The sequence below is a fragment of the Pan troglodytes genome, chromosome 6 (genome assembly GCF_028858775.2).
Source record: "Pan troglodytes isolate AG18354 chromosome 6, NHGRI_mPanTro3-v2.0_pri, whole genome shotgun sequence".
Lineage (NCBI taxonomy): Eukaryota > Metazoa > Chordata > Mammalia > Primates > Hominidae > Pan > Pan troglodytes.
Genome location: NC_072404.2, coordinates 107419608 through 107438980, shown reverse-complemented (window position 1 = coordinate 107438980; position 19373 = coordinate 107419608).

Below are 19373 nucleotides of genomic sequence, written 5' to 3'. Positions count from 1 at the left end.
CTCTGTCGCCCAGGCTGGAGTGCAGTGGCATGATCTCAGCTCACTGCAACCTCCGTCTCCCAGGTTCAACCAATTCTCCTGCCTCAGCCTCCCGAGCAGCCAGGACTACAGATGCGTGCCACCACGTCTGGCTAATTTTTGTATTTTTAGTAGAGATGGGGTTTCACAATGCTGGCCAGTCTGGTCCTGAACTCCTAACCTCAGGTGATCTACCTGTCTCAGCCTCCCAAAATGCTGGGATTACAGGTGTGAGCCACCACACCCAGACACCATTTTGTTATGATTGAGTTTTAACAGTTCTTTGTATATTTGGAATACAAATCCTCTATCTGATATATGTTTTGCAAATATTTTCTCAGAGTCTTTGGCTTGTGTTTCCTTCTCTTAACCCTGGGTCATTTTGGAAAATCAGGGTAAAAATGGGTTAGGCCCACCAGTTAGGATGAGGGGAAGATAAACCAGTGATCTCAGGGGAATAGTCTGGACTGGAGAGGACTGGCTGGTAAAATTGGCCTCCAAAAAAACATGCCTGGCCCTTTTATCACATGGGAAAATATTGGGCTTCTTTTCCATTTCCAAGTCTTCTGGGTCTTTGGGGGTGAGGACTCTGCTACAGGGCCAGTTCCATAATTTGTGGAGTCCAGTGCAAAATGTAAATGCAGGCCTCTTGTTCAAAAAGCAGGAAAAAAGTGCTGTTCAAAATACTAGGCTGGGTGCAGTAGCTCATGTCTGTAATCCCAGCACTTTGGGAAGCTGAGGCAGGAGCATCTCTTGAACTCAGGAGTTCAAGACCAGCCTGGGCAACATAGCAAGATCCCATCTTTAATTAAAAACAAACAAACAGGCCAGGCAAGGACCCAGACAATTGTGGGTTGTATTTTTAGTAGAGACAGGGTTTTGCCATGTTGGCCAGGCTGGTCTTGAACTCCTGACCTCAAGTGATCTGCCCGCCTCAGCTTCCCAAAGTGCTGGGATTACAGGTGTGAGCCACTGCGCCCGGCCCCAGGAATAGGTTTGATCCTCAGCTCCTGACCAAATCTAGGCTGCGGCTCAGCGCCCCATCCCATCCTGCCTATTCCCCGTCTTGCGAGTGCAGGACACCGATGGAGAAATCCCAGGGTAACTTAGCAAATAGGTGATCTGCCAAGGAAGGGAACAGGCAGGCCAGGGCAGTCCTAGCCACACTAAGAGGGGCAGAGCCCTGTCAACACCTGCTTAGGCTCAGGAGTGAGTAACTGGCCAGGAATGCAGGTTGCCAGAGGGCTCAGCTGCTATGAGATGCCAAAATCTTTCTCGCGGATGTTAATTTCCACCGTCTCAGGAAGTGGCTGCTGTTTTCACACTAACTCTGCCGCAGCCAGGGGCTTTTCTAAGCCTCTCCATCTCACACTACACTGAAATCTCTTCAGACCAAATTAAAGCATCAAGGATCCACTTGTGAGATTTGAGATGGGGGTTACCAGTGGTGAACCCCATTGGAGTCGCAATGAGAGCTGTTGTGTCTTGTGGCTCACTGACTCTTTGGGGGAAAAAGTCCTGATCTGTAGCAGTTGCTAATTTCCACAGTGTAAATACTCTCACGGTGGCCAATTTCAAGTAGATAACAAGTTGGACAAGAATCAGGCACAGGTTCTTTGTCAGAAGTTAGAGGGGAAGAGAGTGAACGTGGGGGAAAAGAGAGAGACTTTGGGGACAGACTTAGAGACTCAAGTTTGCATCCAAACTCTCCCACTTGCCAGCTCAGACAACTCGTTTCTTCCTCCAAAGGCTTAGCTTTCTCCTATAGAAAACAGGGGCACTTGGCCGGGCATGGTGGCTCACACCTGTCATCCCAGCGCTTTGGGAGGCCAAGGCGGGCAGATACTTGAGTTCAGGAGTTCAAGAGCAGCCTGGCCAACATGGCAAAACTCCGTCTCTACTAATAATACAAAAATTAGCCAGGCGCGGTGGCTCACACCTGTAATCCCAGCACTTTGGGAGGCTGAGGTGGGCAGATCACTTGAGGCCAGGAGTTCAAGACCAGCCTGGCCAACATGATGAAACCCCATCTCTACTAATAATACAAAAATTAGCCGGGTGTGGTGGCACGCAGCTGTAATCCCAGCTACTCAGAAGGCTGAGGCAGGAGAATCGCTTGAATATGGGAGGCAGAGGCTGCAGTGAGCCAAGATTGCACTCCAGCCTGGGTGACAAAGCGAGACCCTGTCTCAAAAAGAAAACAGGGACACTAACAATGCCTACTTCGTTGGATTACTATGGGCATGAAATTTGGGGCAGTTGCAATAGCAGTTGGCAACTGACCACCTCATATCTATTTCTTCTTCTTAACACTATCCTGGCTGGGTGCAGTGGTTCATGCCTGTAATCCCAGCACTCTGGGAGGCTGAGGTGGGAGGACTGCTGGAGGCCAGGAATTCAAGACCAGCTTGGACAGCATAGCAAGACCCCATCTCTGCGAAAAATTTAAAAACTATGTTCACACCACTGCACTCCAGAGCCTAGGTAACACAGCATGACCCTGTCTAATATATATATGGCATACTATGTATATACACATATATATTTTTATATATATAAGACATATTATATATACATATGTGTATGTCTATTTATATATGTGTGTATATAAATATATATACATATATATAATATGCCTTATGTATAACATATATAATATGCCTTATATATAACATATATAAGATATATAAAACATATATGTCTAATATATATAATATGTGTGTATATAAATTTTTTTTTTTTGAGACAGAGTTTCGCTCTTGTTGCCCAGGCTGGAGAACAATGGCACGATCTCGACTCACCACAACCTCTGCCTCCCAGGTTCAAGCGATTCTCCTGCCTCAGCCTCCCAAGTAGCTGGGATTACAGGCATGCGCCACCACCCCTGGCTAGTTTTGTATTTTTAGTAGAGATGGGCTTTCTCCATGTTGGTCAGGCTGGTCTCAAACTCCTGACCTCAGGTGATCCACCCACCTCAGCCTCCCAAAGTGCTGGGATTACAGGTGTGAGCCACCGTGCCCGGCTCTTTATATAAATTTTTAAAAAGACAAATACCCCAACTTTTCTGAAGATATTTACCCAAAGGTATCAGTCCAATGTGTTTGAGGAAAGCAACCTCCTCCTTCTCACTCTCATGACCTCTCCATGCCAGGAGAGGAACATGTGGTCAAGGACTAAGCTCACTGGGACATCACGTTTTCTGGCAACAGTGATTGGTTCAGAGACAGCCTGTGACCTCAGAGGGTCCAACTGGGGCAAAGCCTTGGATTTGTTTGGCGGTCAAGGGCACTCTCCTTCTTGCTGGCTGAAGACCCAGGAGAGTGTAGCTTTGTGAACTGCTTGCTGCATTTGTCTGTGATCACAAAAAAAAAAAAAGCATTTTTTTTTTTGGCCAGAATCCTGGGATGCAGAGCTGAGACGTGGATGGTGGTAAAGTTGCGTGTATGTTTCACCAAGCCCTACCTGAAGCCAAAATGACTGCTGTGTGTTCACAGGCTTTCACGGATATGGTTCCGGGATTCTATTTATGGTAGTGACAGACAGTTTATTTTTAAAATAAATACATGTACGTTTGAAATGTGAGTCACTATAGTTTCTCTTTCTGCAATACATTTTCTTTCTGTGGAAATTTGATAATGTTTTCTGTCACTAGTAACAAAAGGTTCTTCCTGTATTGGTTTTCTCCTGTGTATTAGAGGGCTGCCATCACTCAATACCACAGACTGGGTGGCTTAAACAAAAGAAATGGACTTTCTCACAGCTCTGGAGGCTGGAAGTCCAAGAGCAAGGTATAGACAGGCTCAGTTTCTCCCGAGGCCTGTCTCCCTGGCTTACAGATGGTCATCTTGTCACTGTGTCTTCAAATGACATTGCCTCTGCACGCAAACATCATGGTGTGCCCCTGTGTGTCTCTCAGTCCTCCTCTTCTTTTTTTTTTTGAAATGGAGTCTCACACTGTCACCTGGGCTGGAGTGCAGTGATGCGATCTCGGCTCACTGCAACCTCCACCTCACGGGTTCAAGCGATTCTCCTGCCTTGGCCTCCCAAGTAGCTGGGATTACAGGCACGCATCACTACACCCAGCTACTTTTTTTGTATTTTTAGTAGAGATGGGGTTTCACTATGTTGGCCAGGCTGGTCTCGAACTCCTGATCTCATAATCTGCCCACCTCAGCCTCCCAAAGTGCTGGGATTACAGGCATGAGCCACCATGCCTGGCCCCTCATTCCTCTTCTTATAAGGACACCAGTCAGAAGGGATCAGGTGTCTAATCCCTAATGACCTCATTTTAACTTAATTATCCTTTTAAAGGCCCTGTTTCCAAGCACACTCCCATTCTGACGTCCTGGAGGTTGGGACTTCAACATATAGGCCAGGCGCAGTGGCTCACGCCTGTGATCCCATCACTTTGAGAGGTCAAGCCAGGCGCATCGCTTGAGGCCAGGAGTTCGAGATCAGCCTGGGCAACATGGACAAACCCCATCTCTACGAAAAATACAAAAATTAGCCAGGCATGGTGGTGCACGCCTGTAATCCCAACTACTCTAGAGGCTGAGGCAGGAGAATAGCTTGAACCCAAGAGGTGGGGGGTTGCAGTGAGCCGAGATGGTGCCACTGAACTCCAGCCTGGGTGACAGAGTGAGACTCTATCTTGAAATAAATAAATAAATAAATAAATAAATAAATAAATAAATAAGACTTCAATGTAGGAATGTGGAGGGTACACAGTTCAGCATGTAACACTGCAGCTGCTATAACAAGGTGCCGGCTGGGTGTGGTGGCTCACACCTGTAATCCCAGCACTTTGGGAGGCTGAGGCGGGCAGGTCACCTGAGGTAAGGAGTTCGAGACCAACCTGGCTAACATGGCAAAATCCTGTCTCTACTAAAAATACAAAAATTACCTGGGTATGGTAGTGCGTGCCTGTAATCTCAGCTACTTGGGAGGCTGAGGCAGAAGAATCGCTTGAACCTGGGAGGTGGAGATTGCAGTGAGCCAAGATTGCACCACTACAGCCTGTGAAACAGAGCAAGACTCCATCTCCAAAAAAAAAAAAAAAAAAAAAAAAAAAGCCACAAACTGGGTGGCTTCAAACAACAGGCATTCTCTTTGCTCTGACAGCTCTGGGAGCTAGATGTCCAAAATCACTGAACAACAGCAAGAACAAAAAAACTTGCTTCTGTTAAAATCAGGTGGGACGCATCTCACGCTGGGACACGCAGGTCCAGACGGCAGCCCTGAGCATCTGTGGTCCTGTGAGCACCTCGAGATGACCGCCTGCAAACTGCCCAGCTGCCCTTGTGTGCAGAGTGCTGCAGGAAGGACAGGCGTATCTTCCCTAACCACACCACCCTTCAGTGCAGACGCAAGAGGTGCACGCCTGTCTCTCTCATTGTGAGGCTTCTTACTCATTCCCTTTCCCAATCTATACCCATCGATCCACCAAATACCAAGGACAAAACCAAGAAAAACCATTCATACCAATCTCTACACTTTTCTACCTTCTGGCCAGTCTCCGTTCACCTGTAGGTGTATTTTCACACAGTTCTAGTCAGCATGGATACGATTTTGGATTCTGCTCGTTTTGCTTAAAATTATGTGGACATTGGCCGGGTGCAGTGGCTCACGCCTGTAGTCCTAGCACTTTGGGAGGCCAAGGCGGGCAGATCACGAGGTCAGGAGATCGAGACCATCCTGGCCAACAAGGTGAAACCCCATCTCTACTAAAAATACAAAAATGTGCTGGGCATGGTGGTACATGTCTGTAGTCCCAGCTACTCAGGAGGCTGAGGGAGAAGAATCGCTTGAACCCAGGAGGTGGAGGTTGCAGTGAGCCGAGATCGCACCACTGCACTCCAGCCTGGCGACAGAGCAAGTCTCCAGCTCGAAAAAAAAGGAAAAAAAGAAAATTATGTCGACATTTTTTCTGTATTGCTGCAGTCTTTGTAGTCGTGTGTGTGTGTGTGTGTGTGTGTGTATGTGTTTTGGGGGGTGGGGAGAGACAGGGTCTTGCTCAGTTGCCCAGGCTGGAGTGCAGTGGTGCAGTCATGGCTCACTGTAGCCTCCAAGTCCCGGGCTACAGTGGTTCTCCCACCCCAGCCTCCCAAGTGACTGGGACCACAGGCACATGCCACCACACCCGGCTAATTGTTGTGGGTTTTTTTTTAGAAACGGGATTTCACCATGTTGCCCAGGCTGGTTTCAAACTCCTAGACTCAAGCAATTCTCCCACTTCGGCCTCCCAAAGTGCTGGGATTACAGATGTAATCCCAGCCTGATTGTTATTTTGAAGAACTGTGTAACATTCCACCTAGAAGATGTACCATAATTTTTTGTTTGTTTTTGAGACAGGGTCTTGCTCTATGTCCCAGGCTGGAGTGCACTGGTACAATCACGGCTCACTGCAACCTTCAACTTCCAGGCTCAAGTGATCCTCTGGCCTCGGCCTCTTAAGTAGCTGGAACTACAGGCATGCACTATCACACCTGGCTAATTTTTGTATTTTTTTTTGTAGAAACAAGGTTTTGCCATGTTGCCCAGGCTGGTCTCAACCTCCTGGGCTCAAGTGATCCTCCTGCCTTGGCCTCCCAAAGTGCTGGGATTACAGGCATGAGCCACAGCTCCCAGCCTGAGATAAAATTCTTTACTGCACAATAAATTATACTTCTGGGAAACCAAAAAGACTAACAAAATCCAGAGTAGTGAGAGAACAAGGAGACAGGCCTTCTCATGCTCTGTTTTGGGGGTGTCAATGATTATCATCTTTCCAGAAGGCAGATCAATGTTCTCATACTTCATTGGTGGGAATAAACTGGAACAGACTTTGGAAGACTTCTTGGAAGGCTTATTTAACCACCCAGAAATGTAAATGAGAGGATTCTTTGAAACAGCATTTCCACTTTTTCTAAAGGAGATCATCAGACAAGAGTGCAAAGCCGCATGATTTGCACATTGGAGTTTAATTTCGGCCGGGCACAGTGGCTCACACCTGTAATCCCAGCACTTTGGGAGGCCAAGGCGTGCAGATCACCTGAGGTCAGGAGTTCGAGACCAGTCTGGCCAAAATGGTGAGGCCCCATCTCTACTAAAAATACAAAACATTAGCCAAGTGTGGTGGTGAGCGCCTGTAATCACAACCACTTGGGAGGCTGAGGCAGCAGAATCGCTTGAACCCGGGAGGTGGAGGTTGCAGTGAGCCGAGATCATGCCACTGCACTCCAGCCTGGGCAACAGAGCAAGACTCCATCTCAAAAAAAAAAAATTTAATTGTTTAATTTCAAATATTGAAATACTGGTAACAACAGGCATGTTCATTAATAGGGAAGGGATTGGTTGAATAATTCATTGGGATTGTGTTGAATCTACAGATCACACAAATCACTGTACTACATGATCAACCTCACTCAAAATAAGAAATATAAATTAAAACTACAAGGAAATAGTATGTTTCACATCTCCGATTGGCAAAGATAAAGAAGGTAGCAAATTATTACTTAGGGTGTGAGGAAAGTCTACGGTAGTTGATGGGACAGTCAACTATAGGGTAGTTGATCCTATATTTGTAGGACAGTTTGGCAACATCTATCAACCCCCAAATGCATAAGCTCTTTGACACATCAGTTCCATTACTGATAATCTGTATACGCTCTAGCATGGACTCAAAGATCTAAATACAAAGATATTAATTGCCACATACTTAGTAGTAGTTACTAAGTAATAAGTTACTAATACAGTAAGTAGTAAGTTACATAGTAGTAAGTTACTAAGTAGTAAGTTACATAATAGTAAGTTACTAAGTAGTAAGTTACATAGTAGTAAGTTACTAAGTAGTAAGTTACATAGTAGTAAGTTACTAAGTAGTAAGTTACATAGTAGTAAGTTACTAATACATTAGTTACTGCTAACTAATATATTTAAGGCTGGTTAAATACATTATATGACAGGGCCAGGGGCAGTGGCTCACGCCTATAATCCCAGCACTTTGGGAGGCTGAGGCGAACAGATCACTTGAGGTCAGGAGTTCAAGACCAGCCTGGCCAACATGGTGAAACCCTGTCTCTGCTAAAAATACAAAAGTTAGCAAGGCATGGTATCACGTGCCTGTGATCCCAGCTACTCAAGAGGCTGAGGCACAAGAATCGCTGGAACTCAGGAAGCGGAGCTTGCGGTGAGCCAAGATCTCACCACTGCACTCCAGCCTGGGCCACAGAGTAAGACTCTCTCTCAAAAGACCAAAACCAAAAACAAAAACAAAAATATGCAGCTCTGCATCCTCTCAACAAATATGACTGAAGCCTACCATAACTAGGCATTATTTGAGGGGCCAAGGACTAAAACAATCTGTCCTCTCACCATGCTAAGATTCTAGTTGGAGAAGACAGAAAACTGTTCTAAATGTTTGTAATAGTCAAATGGTGAAATGCACTCAGAAAAATAAGGCTGGGTAAGGAAGAGAAAGCGCTGGGACTGAGCGTGTGCTTTCCTGTGGGTCAAGGAAGGGGTCTCAGAGCACATTTGGGGAGAAAGCTGAAGGAAGTGAAATGCGGGTATCAGGAAAAGAGTTCCAGGCAGAGGGAACAGCTCATACAAAGGCCCTGGGGTCAGGGTGCCCTAGGCACACTGGAGGAATAGCAAAGTGGCCCAAGTGGTTTAAGGAGTGAGTGAGGAGTAGGGGGAGGAGCTCACAGAGGTATTGGGGGTGGCAGATCCCTGAAGGCCTAGTCAGGTTAAGATTTCAGCCCTGGAGGTCACTGATCTGAGATAAGACTTCTTTTTTTTTTTTTTAAAGACTAACTTTATTGAGATATAATTCACATAACATACAATTCACTCATTGAAAGTGCACAATTCAGGCTGGGTGCAGAGGCTCACACCTGTAATCCCAGCACTTTGGGAGGCCAAGGCTGGCGGATCCAGATCACCAGAGGTGAGGAGTTCGAGACCAGCCTGGCCAACGTGGTGAAACCCTGTCTCTACTAAAAATACAAAAATTAACCAGATGTGGTGGCACACATCTGTAATCCCAGCTACTCGGGAGGCTGAGGCTGGAGAATCTCTTGAACTCTGGAGATGGAGGTTGCAGCGAGCTGAGATCGTGCCACTACACTCCAGCCTGGGCGACAGAGCAAGCCTCCATCTCAAAAATAAAATAAAATACAACACGTTACATGGGGATGGCACGTTAGCAGCACCCAAAGCGAGGGGTGCAGAGTGAAAATGTACACCCTTCTGAGTGAGCACCCGGTGCTGACCAGGAGGTGTTCACAGCTGCCCTCCTCTATGCCCGTCCCTGCCGGAAGATGCTCTGCAGATTGTTCCAGTCGAGGATGCGTGGCAGATGGGGATAAGTCTGCAGAGCAGTGATCAGGGGAAGAGAGTGAGGAAGGCAGGCTGGGAAGGAAGCAGGATTGAACAGCGGGGAAAGCTGAGCTGCAATGCAGTCTCGATGAAGGCCTCAGCGGACTCCATAGGGAGCGCCGGAACTGGGAGGGCCCTTCCAAGTAGGCTTGAGTCAAGACAGGAAATTGGGTCTTCAGACCTCTTTGCTGCTAAGCATTGAATGCAGTTGCCCTGGGAAGGGACAGGGCTCTGTGCAACCTGGAGACTCTCTGCAACCAAGGTAACACCTGCAGAGGGCCAGCAGGGGATGGGGGTGCTCTCAGCAGTGATGGGAGTCAATCTTTCCGTCCTATAGGGAGTCTGGGGGTTGCCATCATAGGGTTACCGTGGCTGGCCATTGGGCTGTACTCCTTGGGAGAGTGGGGACAGGGAAAGACTAAGTCCTCCCAGGACACCATCTGACCAGGCAGTCCTCCCTCCTCCATCATCCTCCTTTCCTTGGGAGATCTAGGGTTCGAATCTTGGGGTGGACTCAAGGAAGTGGGCGTCAGAAGTCACCCAACCTGGGTCTGCCTTTGATCAGGCAAGGAGTCCCTTCCACATGGCCACACTCGCTACCACCTGCCTTCTCTCTCTCTCTCTGCTCCCTCAGTGCCCAACAAGCAGACCCCCCATAACAGAAAAATAGGACTCTGTAGCCTGCAGCCCTGCCTCTCAGTGGCCAGGTAGCCTTGGGTAAGGCAGCTCCTGTCACTTGTGATTCACTCAGCTTTCTCAACCATCCAACGTGGATAAAGGTTCTTTTTACACAGGGTCTCTGGGGTCTTGATCTGTGGCCCAGGCTGGAATGCAGTGGCATGATCACAACTCACTGCAGCCTCAACTTCCTAGGCTCAAGTGATCCTCCCGCCTCAGCCTCCCACATAGCTGGGACCACATATGTGCACCCCCACACCTGGCTGATAAAGGGTCACTTGGAGGCAGATCACTGCACCTAGAGCCCAGGGCCTGGCAGTCAATTGGTCCTCATCAATGGAAGCTGTTGTCACGACTGTGCACAGAAACACACCCTTGACCTATAGAGAAATTATGAGGACGTGGTCGTAGGATGGCTTGGCATCACGTGGAAAGATGGGTTTGTGCCAGTGGGGAATTTCTTAGGGAAGATGGGTGCTCTTTATCTGCTCTGAGTTGAGTTGTGTGTCCCCAAAAAGATAAGGTGGAGACCTAACCCCGGTACTGTGAGTGTGACCTTATTTGGAAACAGTCTTGTTAGCTGTCATTAAGATGTAAGTTAAGATGAAGTCAGACTGGATAAGGGAGGGCCCTAAATCAAGTGACTGATGTCCTTTATAGAAAGAGAAGAGGGCCAGGCACAGTGGCTCACGCCTGTAATCCCAGCACTTTGGGAGGCCGAGGCGCGTGGATCACGGGGTCAGGAGTTTGAGACCAGCCTGACCAACATGGTGAAACCCCATCTCTACTAAAAATACAAAAATTAGCTGGGTGTGGTGGCACGTGCCTGTAATCCTAGCTACTCAGGAGACTGAGGCAGGAGAATTGCTTGAACCCAGGAGGTGGAGGTTGCAGTGAGCCAAGATTGTGCCACTGCACTCCAGCCTGGGCAATAGAGTGAGACTCTGTCTCAAAAAAAAAAAAAAAAAAAAAAAAGAGAAGAGGCTGGGCGCATGTCTTAATCCCAGCAGTTTGGGGAGGCCAAGACAGGAGGATCACTTGAGGCCAGGAGTTCGAGGTCAGCCTTGGCAACATGGTAAGACCCTGACTCTACAAAAAATATCAAAATTAGCTGGGTGTGGTGGTGTGCACCTGTAGTCCCAGCTACTCAAGAGGCTGAGGTGGGAGGATCACTTGAGCCCAGGAGGTCAAGGCTGAAGTGAACTGTGATGGTGCCACTGTACTCCAGCCTAGGCAACAGAATGAGACCCTATCTCAAAAAAAAAAAAAAAAAAGGAAAAGAAAAGAAAAGAAATTTCCAGCATCTCTGCTGCCAAGAGGACGGGTGAGAATACTGACAAGCTCCCTGAATCCGTGACCTGAGTGGAGAGATGGAGAGAGAAAAGGGTTCCAGAGAGAGGATCAGATGGGAGGCAGTGAGTTTAGAGAAATCACTGGAGGAGGTTTGGCTGAAAAAGGAGAAGAGAGAAAGAGGGAGGATAGCTGGAAGGGGGTGAGGCATCCTGAAGGGTTTTGAGTGTTTTGTTCTGTTTCTAACAAGAAGCCTAAAAGCCTGTTGAAAAGTGATGGGGAGGGCCCAGTGGACTAGGAGAGGTGGTGAGAGGGAGGTGGGGAGGGTTCCAAATCATGGATGGGGAGCAGGCTTGCAGAGAGGAAGGGATGATGGGGAGGGCAGATCTGTGTGTTTAGAAGAGGGCTTTGGAGTTTCTTTCTTGTTTTTTTGTTTGTTTGTTTTGTTGTTGTTGTTGTTGTTGTTGTTGTTTTGAGACGGAGTCTGCTCTGTCACCCAGGCTGGAGTGCAGTGGTGCAATCTCGGAATCTCAGCTCACTGCAACCTCCGCCGCCTCCTGGGTTCAAGAGATTCTCCTGCCCTAGCCTCCGGAGTAGCTGGGATTATAGTCGTGTGCCACCACCCCTGGCTAATTTTTGTATTTTTAGTAGAAACAGGGTTTCACCAGGTTGGCCAGGCTGGGCACGAACTCCTGACCTCAAGTGATCCTCCTACCTCAGCCTCGCAAAGTGCTGGGATTACAGGCATGAGCCACTGTCCCTGGCCAATGGGTGTTGGAGTTTCTAGCTGAAGGCTTCGAGGACCCTTATGAGGGGGAAGTGAGGCCACCATCTGAGTGAAAGGGAAGGGAAGGGGCAGGGACCACAGGCTTGAGGAGAGAAGAGAAGGGAGTTTAAAACAGTTACTACACGCCAGGGGCGGTGGCTCATGCCTGTAATTCCAGCACTTTGGGAGGCCGAGGCAGGCGGATCACTTGAGCCCAAGAGTTCGAGACCAGCCTGGGCAATCTGGCAAGCCCCTAACTCTATAAAAAATACAAAATGTAGCCAGGCATGGTGGTGCATGCCTGTAGTCCCAGCTACTCGGGAGGCTGAGGTGGGAGGTTCACTTGAGTGCAGGAGGTTGAGGTGGCAGAGAGCCATGATGGCCCCACTGCACACCAGCCTGGGCCAAGAGTGAGACCCTATCTCAAAACAAACGAACAATAGAATAAAATAAAATAAAACAATGACTGCAGGGTGAGGAGGAGTCATGGAGCCCCAGGTTCCCCGGGAGGGTGGTAGCCCCTTAAAGAGGGCCATGGTAAATTTACATGAGTGCCCTGAGTGTCCGAGAATCTTGAGCTCAACTACCCCATGCCTTCCCCCAAATTCTCACCCTAGACAGAGCCAATTACTTTTGCATCTGAAATTCCTGCCAAGTCAATTGGCCATTTAGCAGGATCACTAAGGGATACTAGTTAAGGAGAGAGTACATCTGTAGAAATCCAAATTTATAGAGCCTTCTGTCCATAAACAATCAAAATCTCAGCCCAGGGAACAGACAGCAAGTGTATGACATATTTACAAGGTGCAGGGCTTCCAGCAATGGGCATTAAAAGGAACTTTGGGGCCAGGCACGGTGACTCACACCTGTAATCCCAATACTTTGGGAGGCTGAGGCAGGAGGATTGCTTGAGCCGGGGATTCAAGACCAACATAGCAAGACCCAATCTCTACAAAAAAATAATAATTTAAAAAATTAGGCCAGGTGCGGTGGCTCACACTTGTAATCCCAGCGCTGTGGGAGACCGAGGTGGGCAGATCACGAGGTCAGGAGTCCAAGAACAGCCTGACCAACATAGTGAAACTCCATCTCTACTAAAAATACAAAGATTAGCCAGGCATGGTGGTGGGCACCTGTAGTCCCAGCTACTCGGGAGGCTGAGGCAGGAGACTCGCTTGAACCCAGGAGGCAGAGGTTGTGGTGAGCCGATATCATGTCACTGCACTCCAGCCTAGGGAATAGAGCAAGCCTCTGTCTCAAGAAAAAAAAAAAAAAATTAGCAGGGCATGTGGTGTGCTCCTGTAGTCCCAGCTATTTGGGAGGCTGAGGCAAGAGGATTGCTTGAGCCCGGGAGGTCAAGGCTGCAGGGAGCTGTGATTGCACCACTGGACAACAGAGCTAGACTCTGTCTCAAAAACAAAAAAAAGTTAATTAAAAAAACATAAAAGGGGCCAGGTGCAGTGGCCTGTAATCACAGCAATTTGGGAGGCCGAGGCAGGTGGATCACTTGAGGTCAGGAGTCAGAGACCAGCCTGGCCAACATGGTGAAACCCTATCTCTACTAAAAATACAAAAATTAGGTGGGCATGGTGGCAGGCGCCTGTAATCCCAGCTACTCCGGAGGCTGAGGCAGGAGAATTGCTTGAACCCTGGAGGCGGAGGTTGCAGTGAGCCGAGATCACACCATTTCACTCCAGTCTGGGTGACAGAGCAAGACTCCATCTGAAAAATAAATAAATAAATAAAATAAAAGGAACTCTGTAACCAGCTCTTTCTGATTCCAAAGGGTGGCCAGGAAGCTGGCATCGTTCCTCAGGCACGGGTGGGAGAACCAGAGCAGGCTCCTCTCCCCCACGGTGCCATCTGTGCCCAAGAACCGCTCTCCCCACGTGGCTGGCTCTATTTCGGCAAGAGAAAGAAGCTTCTCAGATGTGAAGCCCACGGGAGACCCACACGTATGAAGCAGGAGACCAAAAAAAAAAAAAAAAAAAAGGCAGCTCAAAATAGATTCTGTCTACAGCAGAAAATGACCTGGTGCCAGAATGGAGAAAAGTGGCCAAAACGAGCCAGTTTCGAGGCTTTCTAGGGTGCACGCCAGCATTCTGTCTGGAACAGGGGTACCTCGGGGACTTCAGGATTGTGTGGGCCCCTTGTGGGGTGCAGACGAACCTCCCCCTTCATTCAGAAGCCCGCCTCTATGGCCTGGCCTTTAAAAAAAACCCATCTCCCGGGATGAACTGGAGGCAGAAGCCACAGCAATTACTTGGAAGGAAGATCTGACTGCAGAAACAGTGATCTGCATAGCGAGATGTTTCTAAGGCTTGTGGGAGAAAGCCATGGTGGTTTCCAAGTAAACGGCTTTTTACAAATTAAGCACAGCTACAGACAACAGAAGCAAAAAATAGATAAATTGGATTACCTCAAAATTTAAAACTTTTGTGCATCAAAGGATACTATCGTCATAGCAAAAAGGCAACCCAGGAGAATGGGAGACAATATTTACAAGTCATATATATATATATATATATGACTTGTAAAAATACATTCTTTCTTTGAGACAGGGTCTCGCTCTGTCACCCAGGCTGGAGTGCAGTGGTGAGATCTCGGCTCACTGCAACCTCTGCCACCAGGGTTCAAGTGATTCTCGTGCCTCAGACTCCCAACTAGCTGGGATTACAGGCACCCATCACCATCCTCAGCTAATTTTTGTATTTTTAATAGAGACGTGGGGGGGGGGTTTCACCATGTTGGCCAGGCTGGCCTCAAACTCCTGACCTCAAGTGATCCGCCTGCCTTGGCCTCCCAAAGTGCTGGGATTACAGGCGTGAGCCACCACGCCTGGCCCACAGGTCATGTATCTGATAAGGGGTTAATATCCAGATTATGCATAAAGAACACCTACAATTCAACAGTTTTTCTTAAACCTGATAAAAATGGATTTGAACAGACATTTCTCCAAAAATACACAAATGGCCAATAAGTACATGAAACGATGTTCACCATTATGAATCATTAGAAAAATGCAAATCAAAACCACAGTGAGATAGAGCACTCTACCCATTAGGATGGTCACTCAAGAAAAAATTGAAAATGAGTGTTCGTGAGGATGTGGAGAAATTGGAACTCTTGCCTACTGCTGGTGGGAATGGAAAACTGCACAGCCATTGTTGAAAATAGTTTGACAGCCCCTCAAAAAATTAAGTCAAAAATAGGGCCAGGTGTAGTGGCTCATGCCTATAATGCCAACACATTGGGAGGCCAAGGCGGGAGGATCACTTGAGCCCAGGAGTTTGAGACAAGCTTGGGCAACATAGTGAGCCCCCATCTCTACAAAAAAAAAAAAAAAAACAAACAAACATACAAAAATTGGTTGTGTGTACTTATAGTCTCAGCTACTGGGAGGCTGCAGGAGGAGGATCGTTAGAGCCTAGGAGCTGGAGGCTGCAGTGAGCTGCACTCAAGCCTGGGCAACATAGTGAGATCCTGTCTCTAAAAAAAACTTTTTTGGGCCAGGTGTGGTGGCTCACGCCTGTAATCCCAGCACTTTGCGAGGCTGAGGCAGGTGGATCACCTGAGGTCAGGAGTTCAAGACCAGCCTGGCCAACATGGTGAAATCCCCATCTCTACTAAAAATACAAAATCAGCTGAGCATGGTGGCACGTGCCTGTAATCCCAGCTACTCAGGAGGCTGAGACAGGGTAATCACTTGAACCCGGTGGTGGAGTTTGCAGTAAGCCAAGATTGTGCCATTGCACTCCAGCCTGTGCAGCATAGAATTACCTTATGAGCTAGCATTCCAAAGAACTGAAAGCAGGAACTCAAACTATTTGCACACCCATGTTCACAGCAGCATTATTCACAATAGCTAAAAGATAAATACAATCCTGCAGGCACAGTGGCTCATGCCTGTAATCCCAGCACTTTGGGAGGCCGAGGCAGGCGGATCACGAGGTCAGGAGATCAAGACCATGTTGGCTAACACGGTGAAACCCCACCTCTACTAAAAATACAAAAAACTAGCCGGGCATGGTGGTGGTGGGCGCCTGTAAGTCCCAGCTACTCAGGAGGCTGAGGCAGGAGAATCGCTTGAACTCAGGAGGCGGAGGTTGCAGTGAGCAGAGATTGCACCACTGCACTCCAGCCTGGGCGACAGAGCAACAATCTGACTATAAAAAAAAAAAAAAAAAAAGATAAATGCAACCCAACTGTCCACCAGCGGATAGATGGGTAAACCAAATGTGGCCTATCCATACAATGGAAGATTATTCAGCTTACAAAGGAAACAAATCCTGGCACAAGCTACAACATGGATAAACCTTGAGGACATTGCATTAAGTGAAATAAGCCAATCACAAACGGACAAATCCTGCATGACTCCACTTATATGAGTTACCTAGAGTCTCAAAATTATAAAGGCAGAAAGTAGAACAGCGGGTGCCAGGAGGTGGGGGGAGGCGGATGGAGAGTGAGTGTTTAATGGGGACAGGGTTTCAGTTTGGAAGGATGAAAAAGTTCTGAAGATGGAGGTGGATGACGGTTACATCACAGTGTGAAAGTATTGAATGTCATTGAACTGTATGCCTCAACATGGTTAACATGGCACGTTTTATGTTATGGACATTTTAAAACTATTTTTGAAAACGTTTTAAGGCCGGGTGCGGTGGCTCATGCCTCTAATCCCAGCACTTTGGGAGGCTGAGGTGGGTGGATTACCGGAGGTCAGGAGTTCAAGACCAGTCTGATCAATATGGTGAAACCCTGTCTGTACTAAAATTACAAAAATTAGCCAGGCATCATGGCACACATCTGTAATCCCAGCTACAGGGGAGGCTGAGGCAGGAGAATCGCTTGAACCCAGGAGGCAGAGGTTGCAGTGAGCCGAGATCATGCCACTGCACTGCAGCCTGGGTGACAGATTGAGACTCCATCTAAAAAAAAAAAATAAGTAAAATAAACAATTAATAAATAAAATAAACATGTTTTAATAACTAGTGAACTAAAAATTTAAAAAATCACAAGATTCCCTTCCATAAATTCAGGAAACATCTAGAAATCTGCCAATCTATGGTGGAGTGAGCAGCTTCAGGGTCAGACATCCACAAGTCATCCCCAGTTGCCCGGGATCCAGGCCCCCTCAGCTCATAAGGAGGAAACAAACAATGGAAATCCAACCCAACCCCCTTCTCTTTCTTTTTCTTTTCTTTTCTTTCCTTTTTTTTTTTTTTCGAGACGGAGTTTTGCTCTTATTGCCCAGGCTGGAGTGCAGTGGTGCGATCTCGGCTCACTGCAACCTCTGCCTCCCGGGTTCAAGCGATTCTCCTGCCTCAGCTTCCCAAGTAGCTGGGATTACAGGCACGTGCCACCACACCCGGCTAAGTTTTTGTATTTTTAGTACAGGCATGGTTTCACCATGTTGGCCAGGCTGGTTTCGAACTCCTGACTTCAGGGGATCCACCCGCCTCAGCCTCCCAAAGTGCTGGGATTACAGGCGTGAGCCACCGCACCCGGCCGAGACTGGCATTTGAATCAGTGAATTGTGTAAGGGAGTTCTGCCCTCTCCCAATCTGGGCAGGAACCACCCAATTGTCAGTGGGCCTGGAGAGGATAAAAGAGCAGAGGAAAGAATTCTCTGTCTCTCTCCTGGACCTGGGACACCCATCTTCTCCTGCCCTTGGACATCAGAATTTCCGGTTGTCCGGCCTTTGGGACTTGGACTGAGCCACGCTGCTGGCTTCACCAGTTCTCCAGCTTGCAGATGGCACAGGGTGGGTGAGTGTCAGCCTTGATAATCTCATGAGCCAGTTCCCATGGTAATCCTCTTCTCATTTATCTATATCGCTATCTATCTATCATCTATCTATATCTATCATCTATCATCTATCTATCAACTATCATCTATCTATCATCTGTCAATCTATCATCTGTCTATCTATCTAGCTGTCTATCATCTATCATCTATCTGTCATCTATCATCTATCTATCATCTATCTATCTATCTATCTATCTATCTATCTATCTATCTATCATCTATCTATCTAATCTCCTGTTGGTTCTGTTTCTCTAAAGAACCCTGACACAATACACTTTTCCTATTCATTCGAAACATCATCTTCATTCTGCAGGATTCATCCCTCGCCTAGATGCTGGCGGGGCGGGCCTGGTCTGTCTGCGGGTGCTGTCTGCACACAGCAGGAACGAGTTAGCACTTGCAAATGCTCGCTGCTCCCCGGCGCCGCCCGCATGTCGGCTTGGCTCATCCCGCATCCTGGGCAGAGCCCAGCGTTTGTGTTTGTCCTTGGCCCTGGGCTCGAGGAGATGTTTACACTTTCTGCTTAAATCATAAGAAACTGGATCTGGCCAAGCACTTTCCCCAGATTTAGCCACTTTTCTTGTTTCGACTGAAAATATCTTATCTATTCTCTCGAGATATAAACAGCACGAGGGGATGATCTGGTGTGTTCATCTGACATCAGCCCCATTCAGATGCTGAGTCTGGGGTGCTGTGTGTGGACAAAACATGGGGTAAATAAAAATGGGTATGTCCCCCAGGAGGCAGTACTTGTTTCCTGGCCACCCTCAGGGACCCACCTGGCTCCCAAAGCTAAGCTTGGGGCTCCAACTGCCTATCTCAAGAGGGAGCCTGGGCCGGGTGCAGTGGCTCACGTCTGTAATTCCAGCACTTTGAGAGGCTGAGGTGGAAGGATCACTTGAGCCCAAGAGTTCAAGACCAGCCTGGGCAACATAGTGAGACCCCATCTCTACAAAAAAATTTTTGAAAATTAGCCGAGTATGGTGGTGCATGCCTGTAGTCCCAGCTACTCAGGAGGCTGAGGTGGGAGGGTCGCTGGATCCCAGGAGTTCGAGGCTGCAGTGAGCCATGATCACACCACTGCACTCCAGCCTGGGCAACAGAACAAGACCCTCTCTCTAAAAAGATAAAAATAAAAATAAAAAATAAAAAGGGCTCCTGAAGTCTAAATGTTCCAGAAACATGGAGAGGGAAACAATGATTTCTTTGAGCAATATGGGTACAGAAATATAGCTAGGTAGGTTGAATAAGATCTACTATTCGGTAACACAACAGGGTAACTACAGTCACCATTAATTACTATACATTTTAAAATAACTGAAAGAGGCCGGGCGCGGTGGCTCACTCCCGTAATCCCAGCACTTTGGGAGGCCGAGGCAGGTGGATCACCTGAGTTCAGGAGTTCAAGACCAGCCCGGCCAACATGGCGAAACCCCATCTCTACTAAAAATACAA